This window comes from Danio rerio, chromosome 8, assembly GCF_052040795.2.
Source record: "Danio rerio strain M-AB ecotype USA chromosome 8, GRCz13ab, whole genome shotgun sequence".
Lineage (NCBI taxonomy): Eukaryota > Metazoa > Chordata > Actinopteri > Cypriniformes > Danionidae > Danio > Danio rerio.
The window spans coordinates 56,690,505-56,715,735 of record NC_141028.1 but is presented as its reverse complement, the minus strand read 5'-3'; the positions used below and the strand labels follow the sequence as shown (position 1 = coordinate 56,715,735).

Here is a 25,231-nt window from a genome sequence, read left to right as displayed (position 1 = left end):
AAAAACTAATACATTTCAACTAAAAATCTAAATACATTAAAACACTATATGCAAATTATTAAAAAATTATTTACTTAATGCGTATATAAACATTAAAACTAATAAACATGGCAAATAAAAATCTAAATAAGTAAATTAAATCAAAATTATCAAAAAAACATTTATTAAAATGTGTATTTTTTCAATAAATGCCTATATAAACATAAATAAATAATAAATGTATCAAATTAAAATCATAACAAAAAATAATATAAAGATTTCTACATTATCAAAAAATACATCAAAAAGTGTTATTATAAAATATTTTGATAAAGCCCTATATAAATATTCAACCAAATAATTGTACCAAATCAAAATCTTAATAAATAAGTTATATATATATAAATGAAATAAAAATTTTTTTAAATCGTAATAAAAATATAAAATAAACATTAAATAAAATAAATATATCAAATAAAGTGGCCTTTAGACTCTATACTAATTCTGCAGAGTGAATGAAATGAAAATGAAATGAAAGTGTGTGTGCATGAGCTATTTTCTCACCTTAAACTAGTGAGACAACAGTAGCTTTTGGCATTGTCGGTCTGTTAAACTCCCCTGTGTGTGTAACTAAATTTACAGAGCAGAAAGCAAGCATAAATCTTCCCCGTGCTTCTGTCCAACATCACTCCAAATCTAATCTGTTGGCCATTCTTCAGGCGAAACGCTATTCATACGCCACAAACTAATCCAGAGCGCTGAAACAATCACTTCTACTTCTGCAACAACACGACTTTAATCTGACAATGTGTTCTGTAATCTGCGCTCAACAAGCTCTTCAGCGTTGCGTAAAATAATCATCGATGCAGGGATGTTACTGTCCGTGCAGCATTTACTTTTCAATCCTTTCTACCTCGTTTTTTCTTTCCTTTCGCAGACTCTTTCCTCCATGTCCACCCGTCTGGCCCCCTATTTTGTGTCCTAATCCCTCCTGTCAGACTAATAAGATTAGCCCTTTCAGGTCCTGCTGCCAAGACTGCAGGAATAGAGCCATCAGAGAGTCTCTGTTTGTATTTCACTCCTCTGTCTCACTGCTTTTACTCATTAGCTGCGTTTTCATGCACCTATTTTTATTTTGCAATATCGCATTTAAAAAAATCTTGATAAAAACGTCAAGACGCGCATCATTTTCGAAAATGCGCATTAAAAAGTTATGTAAAACCAAGGTGGACAATGAGCCAATCAGAGGACAAAACAAACAGTGACGATACACACAGGCCATCTATCGGCCTCTTTTATCATGTTTTTGTATAATTCAGCCTTTATCCACATCTCGTGAGCAAAATAGGTTAACATTACTCAGATTGGGTTTATATTCGTCCATGTTCAGCATACATCATGCAAGGAAAGGCAAGTTTATTTATAAAGCGAAGTTTTTTTTTCCCTCTCTGCTGTCGCCTCTGGCTTGCATAGTTCAGGATCGGTTGAGCTACGCATCGACGAATTTGCTCTTCAGTGTTTGGACTCTCAGTAATGATTTAAACCACACTGAACTGAGCTAAACTGAACTGAACTTAAACACTAAAAACTGAACTGCCCTGATCCAGTGTGTGTGTGTGTGTGTGAGTGTCAGGGGTGGTGGTGTTTGACAGGGTGCACGCGACGTGTCTGTAGAGCGTGGAAGGATGCGGTGGGGAGGGGTGAGAAGGGTGCGCGATGTATTTGAGGACCGGGAGGGAGACGCGCGATTTCCGGGAGATTTTATCACTCATTTGCGGGCATCCTGGAGTCTGTGTGCATTTGCGGGAGACTCCCGAAACTTCTAGGAGACTTGGGATGTCTGTTGAATGACCTCCCGCCCTACTCATAATTCTCTCTTCATATAGCCGTATGCCTATTACATATCCATAAAACACAATGATATAACCGGGCTCGGATCGTATTGCTTTCTCACTACAATCGATCCGCTCCAGAGTTCGTTTCAATCGAGCAGAGGCCACCTCATTCAAGCGATCTCGGATCGATTGATTTGCCACGGATTCGAGCGCGATTGGTGGTTTCACATATGCCAAACGAACCGTGCTAACTGAGCAAACGAGAGGGGAATGGGAGATGAGTCTCTGATTGGTTTAATGCATGTTATTCTCAAAACACACCCAGAACTGATTAAGAGAATAAGCACAACCCTGTTAGACCATGCAGCAGAGCATAGAATGTATTTTTCCATCCTTAAAATAGCAGAAGTGATTTCGGGCATGCCTTTTATGCTTTTGCGCCATGTGCTTTAGACTTTGCACCTGGGTTGTTAAAATAGAGCCCAATGAGTCAAACTTCCTGATAAACTGGTGCAAAACCATCCAATGAAAAATGGAATTTGCTGAGGGCCTTTTTTCTTATATAATAAATTACTTGTGCTTCAGAAGACAGAGATGAAATGCAATGAATGCTGTTATAATTGGCTTTCATAGGCGTGACACGGTGTCTTGTTTAAATGAGAGCAGAAGACAGAATATACACTTTCCATGCATAATACATATGTTTTGTTGCAAGATATGCACTTTTATTAGTCATTTTGAACCTGATTTGTTTAATGTATTTCTTTGTTTGCTCAGCGTTAGTAATGAAACCCCTTTTTAACCCTTGTGTACTGTTGAACTTGACAACCCTTTCGTTTTGTTTGGGGCTGTTTTTGCCCTATTGACTCATTTACAATTACATTTTTTGATCGGAAAGCCATGACTTATTATGATCATGCATTCTTGATCGTTATTGGTTTAAAGAGGTAAAATGTGTCATTTTTATTGTTGATCGTCAATTGCCACCATTAACTCTTTAGATGGGCCTGTGCAAATAACTTTCTGGCTTTTACATGGAGTTCTATGTAGAAAAACAGCAGATAGTATGTGTGCATAAATACACGTACAATGTTTACTATGTTCTGAGAGCTGAGCTGCATATTTTGATTTTATTTTGACACTACACTCGATATGGGAGGCAAAAACTAAGCTTTTTACACTGCAACTGATGATCAACAGTAAAATTGTAAAATTCAACCTCTTCCCAATAGGGAAAACCACCAAGAATCAAGGATGCAGGATTATATGGTGTCATGGCTTTAAAAAATGTGATTATAATGGAAGTCAGTGGGGCAAAAACAGCCCCAAACATAACGAAAGGAAAGTGGATTTGCCCTGTGTATTGGTAATTTTTTAAAATATTTTCAAAGCATTTCCCCAAAATATGTATCAAAATAAGATTTGTCACTAAAAATCATTCTATTTGCTTAAATACAGAGAAGGTTGTGACCAAATTAGTCTCGAAATCACCTCAGAGTGAATGAAAACATCCCCAACAGACTGGAACTAGTCTGGCCATTCTCCTCTGACCTCTGGCATCAGCAAGGCATTTGCACCCAGAGAACCGACGCTCACTGGATATTTCCTCTTTTTTTCGGACCATTCTCTGCAAACCTAGAGATTGTTGTGTGTGAAAATCCCAGTACATCAGCAGTTTCTGAAATACTCAGAGCAGCCCGTCTGGCAACAACAACTATGGCACGTTCAAGTCACTTAAATCACCTTTCTTCCCCATTCTGATGCTCGGTTTGAACTGCAGCAGATCATCTCAACCATGTCTACATGCCTAAATGCTTTGAGTTGCTGCCATGTGACTGGCTGATTGGAAATAGGCGTTAGCGAGTAGCTGGACAGGTGTACCTAATAAAGTGGCCGGTGAGTGTATGCATGCGTTTATATATACATACATATTCACAGTAGACGTAAATGATTATGCAAACCGAAGCTATTATTTTGAATGCGATTAGTCGCAATGAATCGTTTAACTGCACTATATCTACACAGTGAGACCGGGCAGCTTATTTTGTCATGCACATACATTTTCTTCGCGTAAGCATTCCGTGTGAAGCACAAGCACTAATGCATAAATGAACTCATGTTGTGCAGCTTATGGGTGAGAAAGTAAGTGAATGATGGCATCTACATTTTGATTTGTAATCTGTGTGTTTTTTCATTAATCCCACATAAAATAGGAGTAGCTTGAGTTGATGCAGCTTAGTTCTCACAACACATCTTACGACAGTCGCATGTTTGGTCAGTAGGAAAAAATACACGCTTAGAGCAGATCCTCGAATCAAATATCTTGTTTGTCGCGAGGGGCATGAATGAATTCCCTGAATGAAAGAGCCAAACTGCAGTTAAAGTCCAACATTTAATAATTTGGCAAATAATTCGACTACAGATGTCCATGTAGGTTAAACACCATCACTTTCTCCTGTGTGTGTATTTTGACTCCGAAACTCAGCGTGCCCAAATAGACACTCCCACACCCTCCCACTTTAGTTCTTCCGACACTCCCCCTAAACAGAGCTGGACACGCCCACTTTTCTGACTTTTTCCAAAGTAGAGGTGTGAAAACACCCTGCTGAAACGAGGGGGTTTCATGGCCCTTTAATAAACACAATTATGCCATCGAACTGTTGCATAAACGCAATATCACAATCGTAGCAGTGCTATAGGGCTGTATATCATCACTGGTGTGGGGCACTATATTTTATTATATATAATATAATTTACTTATTTTTTATAAGTAATAAGTATAAGTTTTTTTTATAAATATATCAAATAATTCAGACATTCATTATTCAAATGTGACTTTTTCAGAGTTTTTTCTTTAGTTTTTCTAACATGGAATATATATGTAAAACCTGACCTATATATATATAAACCTATATAGGTAAAATCTGGCTTAAACAAAATCCAATATGCAGCCACTGATTTGATTTCATTTTATTGATAATGATGTATTGCATGTGTTGTATTGTAAGTGTATAACGTATTATTATTTTTTTTTACGGTTAAATTTGTTACAACTTCCTACCAAGGGACTATAGATGTAAATTAGCTTTAAAGCTAACTCTGGCACAACATGTCATGTTGTACATTCTCCCTGTATAAATAAATAAAATAAATGAAAAAAAAAACTGTATAGTTCATTTTATAGAATGTGTTTTGTATTATTTTATAGTAAAAATACTTTGACGATAATAATAACACATATTGTACTTTGGGGAGCAAAGGTGGCTTCACATTAACGTTTTCTGTAATACTTTGCAAGAGTCAGCATTTAATTATAGCCAAACAATTTTAATAAATATGCAGCATCTGTGTGGAACATTGATTTTGGCTCAAATGTGACTTTTTCAGGGAGTTTTCTAACATTTAATGTATATTTAAAGCCGGTATAGTTCATTTGTGTCCTCATTATCCTCCAGAATTCTCCAGAAGATATGACTTAAAATGTAGCCGTTTAAACTAGAATTGTGTGTTTGTATAATAACTGTGGGATGTTTTTTATAGCTTGCAATCTTGTTTTGCTGTAGTTTTGTCTTCCATTATTTTTTCCATCTGCCAAACACTGGGCTTGGATCACTGTCGCCAACTTGTGGACAAACTAGTTAGTGCAGGAGGAAAAAAAAAATCATTGTCCATGAATGTTATGTGTTTTTATATAAAACACTTGTGGTTAGAGAAATTGGTCTGCGTATTTCATTAAAAGTGCACTTAACACTGGACTTATCTGATTATAAATGATCCTCTTCTTGGCTTGTTTTGACTTGACTGGAGCCACATCAGAGATTCAGAAGATTGACAAGAATGAAGAGACCGCTGACAAACGCGCTGACAGAGGCCTTGTTAGAACATTACAGTTGACGGATGCTTTATTTGCTTTGATTGACAGGTGTATTATAGCGTTCTGCTTGCGTCCTGTGGTTTTGGCACAAGGTAGATTTCTGAAAATTCTGTCATCATTATCTCGCCCCATGTCAGATCGGATATTGTCCCCATGGACTACATTTACACTGTACAAGCATATCTGTAAACTTTCATTCATTTATCTAGCTTAGTCCTTTATTTATCAGGGGAAACCACTGCTGAATGTACTGCCAAACTATCCCAGCACATGTTTTATGCAGTGGATGCCCTTCTAGCCGCAACCCAGCACTGGGAAACACCCATACACTTTTACATTCACACACACTCGTATACTACAGCCAATTTAGTTAATCCAATTGACCTATAGCACACACAGAGAAATGCCAACTGGCCCAATTGGGACTCGAACCAGCCACCTTCATGCTGTGAGGTGACAGTGCTAACCACTGAGCCACTGTGCCGCCTTTGAATTGTCTTGTGCAAAAAAAAAACAAATGTAAATATTAATCCTGCTTGCTTTTTGACCATGGTCGGGTCAGTTCTTAAGGGTTCTTTCACACTTGTTTCAATTGCCTGGTCCGAACCCAGGTTCGATTTTTCCCTCCTTGCCATCTTTTTGGCTGGTTGGTGTTCACACCATCTTTTTCCCTTCTGACTCCTGGCAAAGAATACACAAAAGACATGTCACTCGAATAGTTTTGAATGGGGAAAAGTGTAATGTCAATATGGGGAATGAAGCCTCGTCTATTAGTGCAGAAGCCAATCATCTATCCCCACAGACTGACGTTTCTCCGGGGGGGAAAGCTCGGATCAGACGTGTGCTTTCATGACAATATGGTGGTCAACAAATGCACTGGAAGCTTAGCGGATACTTGCTTCACAGACAAGAAATATATCCAGATAAAGCTTAAAATCTGTACTTTTAAATGAACTAACTGCACTTGAAAGCACAAGTTTTCTGTGATCTGTATGAAATGAATGCAAGGTACAGTCCGTCCTGTCAAACGCATATAACATGACAGCAACTACTCAAACGCTTACTGTCACTGTCAAACAAAGAGTCGCTGTCATTTCTGAAGGAGATTCGCTATTAAGACCAAGTTGTGAATCACTTCAGAAGAGCAGCGTGATCTGACAAAGCATTATTCTGAGGATGATAATGGGTAGAATGGGTGTAAATGAGGTTGGTGTCGTGATCTCGTTCCTTTCGAGTGTGCATGCGTATCGGCTCTGACAACCTGAAAATAAGCATATTTTATTTGATTCGAACGTTTAGAAAATAAACTTATGCAACAGTCGTTGTTTAATTATATTGGTGATTCCAAATATGTAATGTAATCTTAAATTTGTCTTACAATGTTGGAGAATTTGATGTTTCCTCATTCAGACGGAATGCCTGAGCGTACTGCCCGAGAGGCGTTTCAGAGATGGCCCCCAAGTGAAATGACATTTCTTAAAGGGACTTTGACCTTTTATTTATTTTATATAATTGCAGACGTTACTGTAGGCTATTTCTCAGTGTCATTGATCTGCATTTATAATCAAGTCATGTTCATAAAAAGGTTAGTAATAAACATTTATACACAAGTATTTATGTGTATGAAGCATCTGTTTTGTGAGAAGTGCTTCTCATATGATATTTGAACGGCCTGTACAGCTTGACTGTCGACATTTATACGAGCGAGAATGACGTCGACTGAAACTCTGTCGTACATCATGCCCACCAAAAGGATACCCTTGCTAGTGGAAATGAAAGCCTGATAAAGGTGACCCGTACCCTACCGTATTGTGCCACTCAATGGAAACGAGACATAATGGTCAGCACTGTTTGCCAAACAGTGACACTAGCCGCGGTTATCACAGACAATCCATGACAAACATACCCAGTTTTTTTACATTTTTCGTATTTACTATTATTAATATTATTATTTATCATTTTATTAATGCTTTTGAGTTAACTTATGGGACCTTAATCTTTGGCCCCGTTTACACTAATGCGTTTTAGTTTGAAAATACGTAAGTTTTGCTACGGTTACGCCATCCGTCCACACTACGCCGGAGTTTTCGAGCGCTGAAAACGGAGTGTTTTGGAAACGCTGGAGAGGCCGTTTTCATTCTAAAACGCTGCTGCTCCATCTCAGTGTGGATGAGGGAAAACGGAGACATCTAAAAATGGAGGCGGGGCTGCTGAGATTCGCTAGCTGATTGGGGCTTTTGTGTCATTGCGTATCCTTCCCTTATTCGTCAAGCCCCTATCACATGACTATAACACACGGCTTTAACACTACCGGAAGACAGCAGACCAGCCTTCACCGTAAACAACAACATTGACACAGAAATTTGAGCTTTTTTTGCACTATTGTCTGTTTTAGGCGCCATTGTTCAGTTATTTGTTTGTAACGTTTAATAAAAACTCGACTTCGTCATCTGTCCACAAAAATACCTCTCTTGCTTTCTTTGCCATCGCGTTCATTGTTCAACTGACGTTTGTTGACTAACAATAACCAAATGCCGAGCGTGACGCATGCTTTCTGTTTATACTAGAACGCTAGTTCTAGTTCTAGTTTATACTAGTTTCTTATATATTATATTGTTTCAAATGACTAAAATAGTTCACTTTGTTAACATAAAAAGGCCCAAAATGCAATACATAATCCTAAATAAAATAACAAACAAACACGAATCACAATATACTGAGGCAGATTTTTTTACAATGTACGATATGAGTATTTAAATGTATTTACCCATATCTCACTGTAAGCCAGATTTAGTTTTTAATAAAGAACGTGAAGGACAAGTGGAAACACATTTGATAATCATATTAACCCATATTAACTTCACACTATTGTTTAGATGATTTGAATAGAAATGAAGTGGTGTAAACACTATACATAAAAGCTTCATACTGTACATATAAATCCCATGATCTGTAGTGGATGAGAACGTGTTTGAAGATTGAAATGTGAGCCGTGTTGTTGGTGAGGGAGGAGACAGAGGGCGGGACTGTGAAGGAAATCACCTTTTGTTTGGGTCCTGCGTTGGCCTGAGGCTCAAGAGTCAAGCAGAGAGCGAGAGTGTGTGTGAGTGAGAGAGAAAGAGAGGGGGGGGAGCCGTCATTTGACTCGAATTCACCGCCATGACGTTTTCTTCAATGCTGGCTCATCGAATAATGGCTAACCTCTTTAAAATGCCTTCGGTTTGAGGACGTCTGTGAGTCATGACTCTTAAAACCTAAGCTGGATTTTGCAGAGTCACGGACTGTGCTGTGATCAAGGTAATGTTTAACTTGATGCCGATCGCCTGGTGTTTGGTTACCTAGAGTACAAATGGTATGTATCAGCAGTGGAGTTTGAAGTTGTGCTGGAAGTAATCTAACAGGAAGTTCAGACTGACAGGCGTAAAGCAACAGGAGTGATGATGATGGTGATGATGATGTTGATGAATTGTCATATTGACTTTAGTTTGTTTAGTAGTTTGTTGCTAATGTTTAGTTCGTAGTTGCTTTATTTTAAATTGTTAATTCGGTTTTAACAGAATGTTAAAATTTTTATAAACATTTTACCTGGTATTTTTCTGACGAGTAGCTTTTCAATAAGTTGAGTTGTTGTAATTTAATGATAATAACCCACATTGTACTTTGGAGAACAAATATGAGGAAAATGTGGGAGAAAGTGTCATTCACATGAACATTTTCTGTATTACTTTGCAATTTATTTAGTTAAAGCTAAACTGTGTAAATAGATATGCAGTATTTGTGTGCAATGCTGATTTTGGTGAAGTAAAAGTGCTTTTTTTCTCCCTAAAATGTTTCATTCCTTAATAGTCTTGTATAATAATCTTATTATAATCTGATGCTCAGCAGTTTTATGGTTTTTTTGTTTTGTTCAAAGAGAGGAATAAAATGGCTATTGTGTTTATATTTAGCTTATTAAAATAACATGTAAAATAAAGTAAATTAAAATATAAAAATTAAAATAAATAAATAAACTAACTTACTAAATAAATAAAACATAAAATAAATAAATAAAACACTAAATAAATTAAAATTAAAACATTAGAAACAAAAATAAAACTTTTATATCCCTTAAGGGCCTTTTAGCATTGAAATAAAATGTAATTACATTTAAATAATAAAATAAAAAAGATGAATGAATTAATAAATTATATAAAAAACTAAATAAATAAATTTGAAAATGTAATCAAAATAGCACTAAAATAATAAATAAATAAAATAAAATAAATATAAAATAAAATGTAAAAAAATTATTAATTAAAAAAATAATAAATTAAATTAAATTAAAACATTACAAACAAAAATAAACTTTTATATATATTAAGGGCATTTTAGCATTAAAATGAAATTTAATTAAATTAAAATAATAAAATAAAATAAATAAAAAATAAAATAAATAAAAAAACTAAATAAATAAATTTGAAAATGTAATAGAATTAGCTTTAAAATAAAATGAAAAATAAATAAAATGATTAAATAAAAAAGATAAAACGAATACATTAATTAAAAATAATAATAAATTAAATGTAATTAAAACATTACAAACAAAAAATCAACTTTTATATCCATTAAGGGCTTTTTAGCATTAAAATAAATAAATAAATAAATAAAAATAATAATAATAATAAAATAAATAATAAACATAAACTTAATTAAATAAATAAAAAAATTTATTTAAAAAAAATTTAACATTACAAACAAAAAACTTTGATATCCATTAAGTTTCTTTTAGCATTATTTACTTGAAAATTAATTGCTTTATTTAAACTTTTTTGATTCTGGTGAGCACTATTATTTTAGCTAAATAATTAATGGGAATAATCATATATTAATCACTTTTTATAGCTTGTGACAAACATTAACTGACACATTAATATAAACATTAAGACATGAAGGACACCTAATTTTAATTTATTTTTTTTACATTTGCAACAATATCTTAAGCCATCTGAGAAATTGCAAAAATGTGACTATTAAAGTCAGGGAGAGTTCACCGATTTCATACCTAGATTTTTTTGTTAAGCGCATTAGTTGACATTAAAGCTTATTTCTGTGTAGGTGTTTGCATAGGGTGAATTACGGCACTGGCAGCTGTGTGTGGCGTCATCATGTGCAGCTATACAGTACCATCTGCACACACGGCGTGTATTGTGACGCATCCGCTGACAGATTGTTGATGTTGATCTGATTTCAGGATGGCTTTTCCCAGCAGAGCTTAACCAGCGTTGGTGAACCTGCTGACCAGTGCTTCTGCCCGAGTCTTAATGTTTCCACGCTGCTTTTGTAGCGCGCTAATCTTTGTTTGACCCTTTCTGGGAACAATAGGACAGAATACCCTGATTATATAATCTGTCTTGAAAGTTGGCATTTAAAGCAGAATTTAAAACCCACGGTAGCTGTTTTTGGGCAGACATGCTTTAGATTTCAGTTTAACTAGTCAATTTGTACGTCTATTGTTATGTAGAAAACTGAATAGGTGTCATAACAATTAATAAACAATGTTATAATGCAAATATTAACATAGCACACATGTAAAATAATCTGTTAGCAAATATGCAATTGGTTTATCCACAATAGTAAATGTGTATAATACAAGCTAACAACATATTAGAACATGCTACATCATGCTAGCTCTATGCTAGCGCTTACAACAACTAAAATGTTAGCTATGAGCCAGAAATGCTAATTCTACTAGCTAGAACCATTGTTTTTAATTTAGCATTAAAAAACATATAGGATGCATCCGAAACTGCCTACTACTCAGTAGATACTGCATTTGAATTTAAACGTACTACTCGGCCGTTAGAAAAGTACGTTCTATATAGTATAATTGTGGAAATTATGAATGGAATTCGGACGTACTACATCCGCCATTTTGCCATGGTCACGTGACCTACCTGCGTCAGCTGCGTCGCTTCTGTTCCATTCAAAAATTCTCTCGCGGGGCATCATGGGATAGCATAGCGTGCATGGAATGCGCACTTCAGAATCTCTCCGGAAGCACTTCTCGCATACTGATTTTAGCGTACTGTATAGTATGGAAGTATGCGGTTTCGGACGCAGCCAGAGTTAAAGCTAACAATGTATCAGAACATGATTGAAACATGTTACTTCATGCTAGCACTGTGTTTAACATTATAAGCATAACTACATCAGCTAAAATGTTTTATGCTGGGTTCACACCAGACGTGGTACGCACGGATAAATCGCGATATTCGCAGGTAAATAGATGCGTGAACATTTAGAGTTTACTCGCTTCATTCCCACATCAAATCAGCTTCATTCGCGCGTCAAATTCACTTCACAACAGATGCGGATTCGGCTCATGGGCAGGGCTTCTGTCTGCCCGGTGACTCTAGCTTTGTTGCTAAATGGCTAACATGGATTTTATTGAGAGAATAGCTGTGTTTGTGTGCTTTATGAAGGCTGAAAAGGCTAAGTCCAATAGATCCTTTCAGAGGTGCACCCAGCTCTGTGAGTTCAGCTCCTCCAGAAACTATACCTGGATGATGGAAGCTTTCAGATGTGCTTCTAACTGAGCTAAGCCCAGTTTGATCAACTGTTGTCGTCAGGAGGATTTTACCCCGGGACACCAACAACAGGCGGTACGTCATAATCACGCCCCCACAAGAGCAAGCTCCTAAATGGTTAGGGTGCACGAATGTTCACTAAAGTTCAGATTTTCGAACTCCAGCGATTTGTACAATACATTTGTTAAGTGCATCAATCGCGCAAAACGCTTGACTCGCACCACTTCATTTGTGCGTATCGCGTCATTTGCGCTGCCTCATTCGTGCGTATCGTGCCGCAGGATGTCTATTTGCGTCTTTGCATTGACTTAACATGTAAATCATTCACGCTTGATGCTTCTTCCACCTCTGATGTGAACGCAACATTAGCAAATGCTAATTTGTTTAACAAGCTAGAACCATTGTGCTTTAAATTTAGCATGGAAAAACAGTTTGTTAATACAAGCTAACAATGTATTAGAACATGTTAAAAACATGCTAAATCATGCTAGCACTGTGTTAAACATTATAAGCATACCCGAAATAGCTAAAATGTTAGCTATGAGCCAAAAATGCTAATATTACGAGCTAGAACCATTATGTTTTAAATTTAACACTGAAAAACGTATATAGTTAAAGCTAACAATCTTACAATGTTAAACATTATAAGCAAAACTACATCAGCTAAAATGGGATTTTAAAAAACTGCTAATTCGTTCTACAAGCTAGAACCATTGTGTTTTATATTAGGCATTGAAAAACATATATAGTTCAATTGTTAATAAAGGCTAACAATGTATTACAACATGCTAGAAACATGCTACGTCTTGCTAGCACTGTTAAACATTATATGTATATCTACAACAGCTAAAATGTGTTAGCCATGTGACAAAAATGCTAAGTTTTTTTTACAAGCTAGAACCATTGTGTTTTAAATTTAGCATTGAAAAACATATAGTTAACTATATACGTTTTTCAATGTTAAATTTAAAACATAGCCATGTGCCACAAATGCTAAATTGTGTTAATTTAATGTAGTACAGTGTAAACATGTTAGCAGCGTGTTAAACATATTAAAAACATGCTAGCAACATGCTCATTAATACTAAACATTTTTTCTCAAGTGAAGTGAATTATGGGTAATGTTGTCCGGGAAGCAGTATAAATGACTGGGTGAGCTTAGGGGAGAAACGTTTTGTTTTCTCTGTTTTTTTCTACCAAAGCCTAGCAGCTAGGGTAGAATATAAAAACTTTAAATCATGCTAGCACCATGGTAAAACAGGATATCAGCATGTTAATGCTAGCTAGGTTAGTATGCTAAAAGTATGCTAAATTAGTATGCTAATACTAGCTAAGAATGCATTAGCACATGTTAAAACATGCTATACCTGCACTGTGATAAACATTATATCAACAACAGCTAAAATGTGTTAGCCATATGCCAAAAATGCTAATTTGTGTTAATTTAGAGTAGCCTAGGATTAATATGCTACCAACACATTAAACATATTAAGAACATACTAGCAACATGCTAATTAATGCTAAATATTTTGTCTGTGACTAAAACATGTTGAACTACGCTAGCAGCATTTGACTTCATTGTAGAAACATGTTAAACATGTTAGATGATAGTTTTAAGCTAAAACATGCTAAAAGTTGCTATCAACATGATTAAACATTATTAAACTGTTAGGAGGTGTAAATTAAAAGGAGCAACACATTAAAACATGGTCCTTGTGTGTAAAACATAGCTAGCAACATGTTAGTGAGTGTTAGCATTGTTAACTCCAAATTAAAATATGTTAGCGGCATGATTAATAATCCTAGCAATGTGCTTAACATGCTAGGAACTTTCTATAAGTAAACTTAACCATTATCACTAATAAAAAATGGAATTAATGGGAAACATATATTAAAACAATGTGGTAAAACAGGGTAGAAACATGCTAGCAATATGTTATAAAGCACTAGCGTAGTGTTCAAATTAAAATAGTTACCAACTTAGCATGCTTTTTTTTAATGCTAGCAATGTGTTAATCATGCTAGAACATGCTAGCTTCATGCTTTTTTGTTTTTCCTGAATTTTGGATCATAATTTTGGAACATAAAAGCCTTGTTTACATACATTCTAATACACATGCAAGTTGTCCTGAGGACGTGGAGCATCAGCTTATCCAGGGAGGGAGGGATTGGTAGAACAGAGCGATGAAGGAAAAGAGTGAAATCAGTGAAAAGCAGCTTTTGTTTTCCATCTGTGCTTGTGAGTTTCTATCCAGCCACCAAAAACCCGTCTGAGGTGTTACGCAATACTGAAACACACACACACACAGACTTGTTTCTATATCCCAGTGAGGACTCTCATAGCCATAATGATGCAAACAGTACACTAAATAAAACGATTCATTGCATTTACTGAGTTTATTTAAGCTAACTAGTTGCAAACAATTTATATGGGATGAATTTAAACTATTAAGTTAAATATATTACTAATTACTAATCTGTTTGTGTACATTTGGGACAAATAAATAGTTTCCTACAGGTTAACTGAACAAAATGAGTAAATCCAATGAATAATTTTTAGTTCTGTGTGATTTATAAGGATGTTCAAGGATGTGACCTCGATTTTGGTCCCCTCTTTGACTCAAGTCCCCATGAGCCTGTGTGTGTTCAGGTTTAAGTCCCCACTTGGATATTAAATCAAGCACACAAACACACAGACATGCTAATAAAGTGATGTATTTTAGCATCCACTCATCCGCTATCTGTTTCTCTGTCAGACACTATGGTTATTACTGTCCATTAATGTCCGACTTTAAGAGAACAGCAGTGTTTATCCCATAACTGTACTGAGAAGGATTAAACCCCCATTCAGTCCACACACACACACACACACAATTCCCACTTCACCTCCATGTGGATGTAAAGACCAGGCTTTGACCTGATTTTCAGCTTCAGATGAAACTGAGCTGAGGTGTGTTTTCATCAGCGATCGACCGTTCCGACAGCGGAGATCAGACGCAGCGGGATGTTTGTTTTCAGTGTGTTGTGGGTCAAAGTCAGGACAGAGGATTAGCCAAAAGTGTGTCGCACCTGGATGTTTTCCGGCTAACTCGTATCCAGTAGGTATAAATTTATTCTCTTTTATCGCGTGATGTTTGTTGTTTTCCGATTTAAGGAGGTAGTGCTCTAATGCTTTTATTGAGGATAGTTCACCAAAAAAATGCTGATTTTCTCATTTACTCGCTCTCAAGTGGTTCCAAACCTTTGTGAGTTTCTTTATTCTGTTGAAAACTAAAAGGAGATATTTTGAAGAATGCTGAGAATTGGTAACCATTGACTTACATAGTTGGAAAAACACAAATACTACAGAAGACAATAGTTACAGATTTTCAGCATTCTTCAAAGTATCTTCTGTGTGTTGGCGCCAGTAGCCTAGTGGTACTGCACGCTGACATATAGCACCAACGTGCCCACTGCGACCCGAGTTCGATTCCCGGCTCGAGGTTCTCTGCCGATCCTTGCCCTCTCTCTGCTCCCAATGCTTTCCTGTCTGAATTCTCTACTGTCCTGTCATAATAAAGGTGAAAAAAAAAACCAAAAATAATAAATAAATAAAAAAGTATCTTATGTGTTCAACAAAATAAAGAAACTCATGTAAGTTTTAGATGAATTACCCTTTTAACTTTATAAAGCAGTTACTACATGTATTTTTTTTTTATCAGGAGAAGAACCATTTGGTAACTTCACTAGCATTGAATTCAATATACACTCACCGGCCACTTTATTAGGTACACCTTGCCAGTACAGGGTTGGACCCCTGTTTGCCTTCAGAGCTGCCTTAATCCCTCGTAGCATAGATTCAACAAGGTACTGGAAATATTGCTCAGAGATTTTGCTCCATATTGACATGATAGCATCACGCAGTTGCTGCAGATTTGTCGGCTGCACATCCATGATGTTAATCTCCCATTCCACCACATCCCAAAGGTGCTCTGTTGGATTGAGTTCTGGTGACTGTGGAGGCCATTTGAGTACAGTGAACTCATTAGCTTCGTCCCAAATCGCATACTTATGCACTATTTTATGCCATTTTGTAGTATAAATAGTGTAAGTAGTGTGTTCACATTGAAAACTCTCAAAATAATAAGTGCACTTTAATTACCCGGATGACGCACTCATTCAGCCGCTAAAATGAAGTGTGTAATGATGGAAACTTCACGCACTCAACGACCGCAGGTTTGCTTACGTAGCGGAAGGGGCGGAGCGATCAGACGCACATGTTGAATAACTTTATTATTTTGGATGGTGAAAGCAAAATTCTCCTACGAGAGTGATTACAGCGCCTCCGGATGGTAAATGCGGCAATACTCACGGCAGGTATTACTTGATAATTCAGTCGTTTATTTCACTGATTTGGCAACAGTCAAACGTCATCAGGGAAACAGTTTGAATTTCCGCTTAGTAAAAAAACATTAGTGTGCCATTTGGGACAACACTACATACATATACTATCCTGTTGAGTGTGTAAGTGCATAAGTACATAGTGCATGAGTGCATAGTGTATAGTGTGCCATTTGGGACGCAGCTATTGTCATGTTTAAGGAATCAGTCTGAGATGATTTGCACTTGGTTATCCTGCTGAAAGTAGAAGATGAGTACACTGTGGTCATAAAGGGATGGACAGGGTCAGCAACAATACTCAGGTTGGCTGTGGCGTTGACGCGATGCTCAGTTGGTAATAATGTGCCCAAAGTATGTCAAGAAAATATCCCTTTACACCATCACCACCACTAGCCTGAACCGTTGATACAAGGCAGGATGCATTCATGCTTTCATGTTGTTGACGGCAAACTCTAACCCGACCTTTCAAATGTCGCAGCAGAATTTTTAATAAGTTATGCTTTTTTTTTTTCAAATTTTGTATTTCATTGAGTCCCCTAGAAAGGGGTAAAAATATAAATTGTAAATGCATTTTATTTCATGAAGCAAAAGTATATGTTTAAATGCTTGAAGTTGTATAGTCATTTGAAGTAAGCTCAGCTCATGCTGCCGTGACTCCAGCCATTGTTCCTGTAGTTGTCACGGATTAACCTGCTGTGCTTGTCTTCATCAGCAACATTAGATCATGATGTCCTTAATAGATGCCCAAATTAGTGTGACAATGCCAGGGTAATTCCGTCAGGGTGAGGTGTCAAGCCAATGCTTGTGGGTTTATGTTTGCACTCTGTGCCTTGTTGTTACTCATTATCTGATCATTTGTGTCCATGTCTATGTGTTTTACCTTATATTCCTTACCAAATTTCCCCACAAGTAAAGAAATGCCAGTACATTTTGACCTTTTGGCGACATTTTTTTTGGTCCCCATAATGAACACGGCTCATAAATCACACAGAATGACATTTTTTTAAAGTGTAAAAAAGCTAAATGCTTCCTGTGAGGGTTGGTTGAACTTACTTTGAAATGACTACACAACTTGAAGCTTCATAAAATTTACAATAATATTTATGCCACTTTCTAGGGTGCTCATTGAAATACAAATTGGAAAAACCCTGTACTACTGGAGGTTATTACAAGACTTTTTTTAAACGCCTTTAAATTATATTGTAATCCATGTTTACCATATGGTTCTTCACCTGATTAAAAAAAGTACAGTAAAAATCATCATGTCTTTGGGTAGTCCCCACAAAGATGGTTACAAATGTGTGTGTCGCCTCACAGTAAGAAGATCTTTGAGTCCCAAGCCAGTTGGCATTTCTGTGTGGAGTTTGCATGTTCCCCTGTGTTTGTGTGGGTTTCCTCCGGGTTCCACCACATTCCAAATACATGCGCTACATTGGCCGTAGTGTATGAGTGCTTATGTGGACGTGAGTGTGTATGGGTGTTTCCCAGTTGACACTAGAAGGGCATGCTCTGAGTAAAACATATGCAATAGTTGACGGTTCATTCCGCTGTGGCGACCCGTGATGAATAAAGGGACTAAGCTGAAGGAAAATAAATTAATGAATTAATGTTTTTGTCCGTTTTTTTTAAATTGATTTTAACTTTGAATTTGTTTGATCGATCAGTTTTATTTTATTATGATTTTAGATTATTTGTTCACCTGAATGTTATAAAATTTCTAGTATTTTATTAGAATTAATTTATTCATAATAGTTTTATCATTTTATTAGTTTGTGACTTTTCTAATAATTATTTTTCATCTTAACATGCTTAGTTCTTTTTATTAATGAATTATTTAATTTATTAGTTATTATATATTATTTTTTAAAGATTTATTATCGGGAATTTTTTATTGACAGGAAATGAAGTTGGGAGAGAGATGGATGGGATCGTGAAAGGTCTGCGTATTGGGACTCGAATGTTTGGTGCCTGCAGGACAGTTGTGCTATATACCGTGCAACAATTTCACCTTCATTCAATTCTATTGTAGTTAGCATCTATTTTGTTGTTGTTGTTGTTGTTGTTGTTGTTGTTGTTGTTGTTGTTGTTGTTGTTGTTGTTGTTGTTGTTGGTAATGCTACCCTGTCCACATTCTGTGAGGTCTCTATGACGATGATTTAAGGTTTTGCGTAGTGGCCCAGAGGAATTTGAGCACCAGACCCAGGATGAGAAGTACAGCGCTGCGTCATATATTTAAAATTAAAAAGTGTTGATCACGTCACCTACAACCGTCTTATCTTTTGTTGTTCTGAGTAAAACGGATAGTTGGTGATTAAAAAAAAAGCACAGACAGAACAAGTTAACATTTTGGTTTGGATGATTTAGAAGAAAATTGGAATCTTTGATTTTTGGAAAATTGAATGTACAGAATGTAAGGAGGGTCAATTTTGAAACGTCGACAGGAGTAGATGCAACACCTTTTATACAAGCACGTGTTTTCAGTTATGAATCACCTGCCTGACGTTATTCTAGTTATTATTAATAATAATATATATTTTGAGGAGTAATGATAGTTATCATGAACACTGGTTTCGTGTTCAGGAATGTTGGTGACAGGGTTTGACCAAAGTCAGAGTCCAACAACTGGATTCCTTCTAAGTCACAAAGTTCATGTTGAGTTACATTTGAATGACCAAACACGTCAGGATTCTGTCGTAATGACAAGAAGAAAAATTTAGTCATTGAATTAATCTCTCTAATTGATTTTTGTGTTATTTGAATCATTTAACAGGGCATATCGGAACTGATTGCGTAACAAATTATGTTACATTTATTTTTTGTTGTACCGTCAAATTTTCGCAACACAGGCTCATTGGAAATACATAACACACTTTAACATATGTTTGACAGCAGTTTCTAGGTAAAACAAACAGTATGACACCAGCAACTTTTGTTTCTTTTCACACTAATGATATTTTCAGGGACAGATTGTTGACGAATAAAGGGTTATTTTCATGCAGTATTTTTTTTTTTTTTTTTTTTGCAAAATACCAAATAAATACCACAAAACAACTTAACAATGGTTATAATTTGTAATCAAATACTTTTCTGCCCTGCTCAGAAGTTTACTTTGTACAGTGTTGCACATGAGTACACTAAACAAAGTATTTAAAGATGATTCCTTGAATTTACTAAAACATTTTAAGTGAAGTGGTTGTAAACAATTTGTTTGGGCTGGATTTAAACAAACAAATTAAGTTGAACATTACTAAATTAAATTAGTTTGCTTAAATTCAACACAAATAATTTGTTTGCAACAATTTTGCAGACATTTTTTTCAGTGTACCGCGTTTTTAGATAGTGTGTCGAGATAAAACAGTTTCAGCTTTTACACGCAGTGGCGTTCGTTACTGTGAGTTCCAGAGCAGTGGACCAAGGGGGACAATGTGGGACGAGGGTTGCACACTTCTGTGTACTGTAGCTAGTTATTACGAAACAGCAACATGGCGGGACCATTTCTAAACACTGCATCTTGCGTTTTCAGAAGCAAAGATGTGCTCTTTCTTGTCTTTTCTCTCTTACTCCAGTGATTGCTCATCTGGACTGCAAGGTTATTATAGTTAACGAAAACTAACGAGAAAATGAAAACTACAATTTATAATAATTGTCGTTAACTGAAATAAAAATAAAAACGAGTTTAAAAAAAAAATAGAACAAAATGAAAGTGTGTGGTGTACATACAAAACTAATTGAAATTAAATAAAATTATAACAAAAACCTCCTTTATTTTCGTATTTGTAAATGTATTTAATACATAATATTACTGTAAGCTTTTTAGAAGTAAATTTATTTACTGCGTGCTGCAGATGTTTGACTCGTAATGTTACGGCACCTGAGTCTGAAGTCCTGCTGCCATTGGCCAGATCGAGCCGGTTCTCTTCCAGTCATCCTCGTTGTTGCTCCTGCGACAAAAACAATGAGTGGACATGACAGCAGCACGGTAACAGAATTACAGGGATTTATAACTATTACTTTAACAAATTTGTGCCCAATAATGGGTTTTATTTCTGTATCGCAATCGCAAACGAATCTTCTAAGTGAACCGGTTGCATCATTTGAAACGATTCGCGTCTTCAGTAAGCACTTATCTGACTTACTTTATAACAAGCCTAATACCCACCTCTGACTCGAAATAATCCAATATTTATTCTTATTCAGTTATTAGAACAGTAACGTTACACAGATTATATTTGAGAAGCGATGAACCGATAGCACTGTGCATGTGTAATACAGTGAACCAAACACAAACAGTACATGACAGGCTGCTGTGACTGAATTAAACTTGAACAACAGCAGCACTGGTAAACCGAGGGCTTAAATGACAGGATCTAGTGAAAAACGTTTATTTCATAACAGAGAATAGTAATAGAATTTAAATAAGGGAATCATGCTTCAGTTGGGTTGCAAAACTTTACTGTAAGACATTTTTCAGATCATAGTGCTGTTTTAACTGACTGAAATTATTATTGCTGACTACATAATTTTGGCATGTTGAGTCCAAACATCAGCGTTAAATATCTGAACTTCCCATTACTACTGTGTATTTAACCTCCGAAGCAGCCTTGCATTGTACTTAAGGCTGCTACTGTATCTTGGGGTTGTATTTGAATTAGAGGATGGGTAGATATTAGTGGTAGATGATAGTGTTCATGTATCCTTTAAATACAGGTTTCAAAAAATGTATGGCTGAGTTTTTTTAATTTATTCGACTTATTTTGAATCTTGATTCAATATGCTGATTTAGAAAAAAAAACTAAAACTAATACTGAAACTAATAAAAAACTAAACGAAAACTAAATAATTTCGAAATATTGAAACTAATAAAAACTAGTAAATCTCCATCTAAAACTAATTAAAACGAACTGAATTTGAAAACAAAAAGTCAAAATGAAATAAAAACCAAAACTAATCAAAAATCCAAAACTATTATAACCTTGCTGGACTGACTGTGTTCATTGTGGCAGTGCATGAACCGAACCATGACGATACAAAATACAAATACCATTGCAGTCCTAGTATAAACGTATTGTTTTTCCTGTCATTTAAGATGACCAATGACCATGTACAGTGGCGGAAATAAGCATTGAACACGTCACTTTTTTTTCTCAGAAACAATATTTCTAAAGGTGCTGCTGAGTTGAAATTTGAACCGAATGTTGGTAACAACCATTGAAAACAATATATGCAAAGAAAACAAAACTAATAAGTTTACAAGTTAAGTTATGTGTAATAGAATGAAATATCGCAGTGAAAAAGTATTGAACACATGAAGAAAAGGAGGTGTAGAAAGGCAGTGAAAGCCCAGACAGCATCTGACATCTCTCAGTTGTTCTTCAGCAATCATCTGCCCTTCATCAGTGTAAATTATTATCAGCTGCTTCACTCCAACATCTACATTAGCAGAAGGATGAAGATGAAACCAGGGAGGACATTTCAGCAAGACAATGATCCAAAACACAGCCAAGGAAACTCTCAAATGCTTTTAGAAAAAGAAAATTAAGCTGTAGAATGGCCCAGCCAATCACCTGACTTGAACCCAATAGAAAATAAAGCTCAGATTTGATAGACAGAAAAAAATGCAGTGATTAGCAAAGTGGTTTGGGACAAAAATATGATATATAATGAAATATCAAGCCATGTGCTTTGTAAATGCAGACTAGTAGATTCCTATTTTAGATTTTGTGACAACATTCTCGGCAACACATTCATGGCCTCAAATTATTTGTGAAGTGCTCTTGCAGTGACCTATAAATCTTGTAATCTTTTTAATCTCCTAGTGTACAAAGCTATTCTTGTTATGGTGGTTTTTAGGAGACATTGCTCAGACATTACACATCTTTAGAGCACCCTGTGTTAACCGTGTGTGTGTGTGTCATTGCCTGAGAATTTTCTATATTTTAAAATACAGAATGTAGATGCATTTACAGAGATGCATTTAAAGTGTATTTAAAGGGATAGTTCACCCAAAACTGAACATTCTGTCATCATTTACTCTCCCTTCACTTGTTCAAATCCTGTTTGAGTTTCTTCATTCTGTTAAACAAAAAAACAAGACATTTTGAAGAAAGTCTGTTAAAATTTTGAGTCGATAATGGTGTCAAGCTATTTATCCCAATTGCGAGACAAAGAGGGGGTTGTTGCTTGGTGATTTCCAAAAATCAAATATATATTTTTTAAACTATTAGTATCACCATATTTTACGCACAACCTACTAAACATACAAAAATTGTAGTTAATACTTACATTTAAAAACAACTGCATGCAAATAAAAAGCCATCCGTTTCAGTATTGACTATTCCGACAGTTCAGTACTTGTTATAACACATAACATTAACACTTTATCATTACCACACACTATGAATCTTTTATTAAGCATTACCATATTAAGCATTAAGCATTAACTCTAAATTAATAGATGTTAGTAAGTAGTTTATAACTGCAGATACAAATGCTCTATTCTTGACTTTAAAACACATTTAAAATGTGCTTAATAATTGTACCTTAATACTTTGTGACTGAATAAATTTTCATTACTAAGTTCTAGGGGTGTCACGATTTAGATTTTTAATTGAAATCGGTCGAAATTTATGCTCAATTTCGATTATCGAATCAAAAAATAGAATCGTCGATGCTGCCACGCCCCCATGTCACGTCAGCTTGGCTTGCCAAGCGGGAAAAAAACAGGCTTGTTGAAGTGCTTGTTAAACTGCAGAAGCAGGAGACCCGTCGACAGAACTTAAACCCTCTCCTCTTTCAATGAAGTCGCCGGTGTGTAAGCATTTTGGATTTCCAGTGAGTTATGTTGGCAACGTTCGTGTTGTCGACAAAAAAAAAAACACAGTTTTGCAAGCTCTGCTATGTAGGTATTACGTACGGTTCGTCTGATAGACAACACCGGCATCGTGATCCTCCGCCTGCCCCTGTTGCAAATCTGCTCGCGAAAAGTACACACTCAGGCCCTGTTTACACTGTCTTTGTTTAAATGGCATTTTAGAACGACAACGATTTGACATCCACAGTGGCGTGTAGCATTTCTGAGCAGCCCTCCTTCCTCTCTACCTCTGAAAATGCACATCACATGATCACAAAGACACAGACGCACACACAGCCATGCGCTCGAGACAGCAGGTCCAGGCAGTCAGAGGACTGCTTCAATCTTTCACTCACTTGTACTTAGTCATTTTAGCGAACACTTCAGATACTGTTGGCTGGTTCCTGTTGGTTGTGCGTCTTTTTTTACCGACGCCATTATAACGACACAGATCACTGCCTATTCACGAGTCCCGCAGAAAAAGTGATTGACAGGTGGTAATTATATTTGTATCTTGCCTTTATTCATTTACTGTATGATTTGTTTATGGGTAAAACAAAGACCATGCAGGTCAGGTAGTTTAAACGGTAGGCTACGAATAATTAATTGTTCAATAATTAATTATTCATAATCGAAAATCGAATCGTGCCTTTAGAATCGAAAATGTAATCGAATCGAGGATTTGGAGGATCGTGACACCCTTACTAAATTCAGTTACGCATTATTTACAAACCTTTTGTGTTTCGGAGTATTTTTTTATCTTTTATTTTTAGATCATTCAGCCTGAGTTAGTAAATGATTAATGAACTATTGAAATCAACATTTATATATCTCATTCTGGCATATAATGACAGTTACTATTCAATGCTTTTTTAACTCAGTTTTATGCAGTTTTGTGACCTAAAGCGAAGACCATTTATGCTTTATAAATCTCTTATAAATTACAGTTAAAGGCTCAGTATTAAATGGACATTAAATCTAGGAAATCTTATTTAAAAAATAAAATAGCTGTAAAGTTTAACCATTGCTGAATAACAGGAGTGTCATAAAATTGAACATAAAACTGGATAAAACAACAACAACAATATAATAATTCAACAATATAATATGATACAACATTTCAGTGTCATTTAGCAATGTTTGAACTGCACAGTAATTTTATTTTAGATAGTTGCAAAGATTTGTTTTTCATTTAGTTTGTGTGTCTTCAAATAAATAGAAATTAATAAAGTCGTTTAATTTCTTTTTTCCTGTTTAGAATAAAACTGAGCGTTTAATTGTCATTTATAAGGGATTTGTAAATCATAAAAAGTCCTTACTTTAGGTCGCAAAACTGGATGAAGTGGAGTCAATAAAGCATTTATTAACATACAAATTCACTATTAATATATGCCCGAATAATAAGAATTATAGATGTTCATTTGAATAGTTTATTAATCATTTACTAACTCATTCTGAATGATTTTTAAAAACCACCAACTATTCTTAAAAAAACTCGTTTGTAAATAATGCAGTACTTAATTTAGTTATGCAAAATAATAAAATAACAAAATTTGAAAATACAATCATCAAGCACATTTATAATATATGTATATATTTATAAAATATGCTCTTTGTAAAGTCAAATTAAAACAACCTCAGTTTTTCGCAATATGATGGTGACACAATGTTTTATTTAGGGTGGACTTTCCGTTTAAGGAAATGCTGACTTTGCACAATTGTATTATGGGCATTACCATCTATCCTT

General features: G+C 35.5%; 1 protein-coding gene across 6 annotated transcripts in view; it reads left to right on the top strand.

The window, feature by feature from the left end:
• The window catches only part of prickle3 (prickle homolog 3), a 79,537-nt gene that overhangs the window by 27,240 nt on the left and 27,066 nt on the right, over positions 1 to 25,231 (top strand). For 2 of the 6 annotated variants that reach the window (XM_087265424.1, XM_087265421.1), the window contains exon 1: positions 8,757 to 8,985. The exons of 2 other annotated variants lie outside the window; for them this stretch is intronic. The gene's annotated coding sequence lies outside the window, so the exon portion shown is untranslated. Of the gene's footprint in view, positions 1 to 8,756; positions 8,986 to 15,008; positions 15,353 to 25,231 lie in introns of those variants that run through there. 2 more of the 6 variants (XM_087265422.1, XM_087265425.1) reach the window with 2 other exon arrangements.